Source organism: Gekko japonicus, unplaced genomic scaffold (assembly GCF_001447785.1).
Source record: "Gekko japonicus isolate JY-2015 unplaced genomic scaffold, Gekko_japonicus_V1.1 scaffold436, whole genome shotgun sequence".
Lineage (NCBI taxonomy): Eukaryota > Metazoa > Chordata > Lepidosauria > Squamata > Gekkonidae > Gekko > Gekko japonicus.
In genome coordinates, this window is record NW_015163619.1 from 888,260 (window position 1) to 889,301 (window position 1,042).

Consider the following 1,042-nt stretch of genomic DNA (forward strand, 5'->3'; position numbering starts at 1 on the left):
GCTTGTGACTCGATTTCCAGCATTACGGCGTGTGTATGGAAAGGGGGGGGGGTCAGTACAGAAACGCGCTTTGAAGGGGAAAAGCTGCCTACAGCAGGATTGTTTCTACAAGCTAATTGTACTGAGTGCAGCTGCATAAAGCTGGATCAACAGTAATAGAAGGCGGCGCAGACTTCCTGACGCCAGCCCTGCAGAGCTCCCACCAACACTGGCAATTCCAGATTGTTTTCCAGACCTTATCTCTCCCTAGTTAATTTCTTTCTCTCGCTCCTTCTTATTTTTGTGACCGGAACAAAAGTAACAGGAACATCCTTTGTGAAAGCTGAAAAGGCTGTTCGAGATGAGGGCACTTCACAGATTCTGCAACAATATTTTACGCCCCCCCCCCCTTCTAAAACTTGCCTCTCCTGGAAAGATTGGCGACGCGTCGCGCTACGAAGTAGAACGAGAAAAAGGGTCAAGGCAGCTGAGAAAGTCATTGGGTTTAGCAAGGGACATCATTCAGTGCATGGGGATTTTTCAGAAGTCCACATACGTTTAGAGAATCCAAGGACAGACTTCCTCATGGTAGGAAAAAAGATATTTGCATTGCCTTGTTGCAGTTCCATGTGTCAGGCAGACTAGAGGGTAGTTCACACAAATGAGCGAGTGATCCTTGCAATTTGGCCCTTTCCGATTAAATTTATTTTCCATAATGAGCGCGTGTGATCACCGTACTGCACACTTAGCCGGGAGTAAGCACCACTGGACAAGTGGAACTAACTTCAGGGCTGTGATCCTATGCACTCTTTTCAGGGAGTAAGCCCCATTAAATGAAACGGGGGTTAAATATGCATAGAATCGAGCTGTTAAAAGACTGCAGTCCTGTATTAAACCTAAATTCACTGCAGTCATTCAGCAGTGCAATCCTATATAAAGTCCCTAGGAAAAAAAACTCCAATTTGCTGCTACGCCCTTAAAAACTAAATCCAGTGAGTTACTCCAGAACAGCCTTGGCGCTTTACCCACAGAAATCTTTGGAACGGTGTTTAAAAGGGGGGGG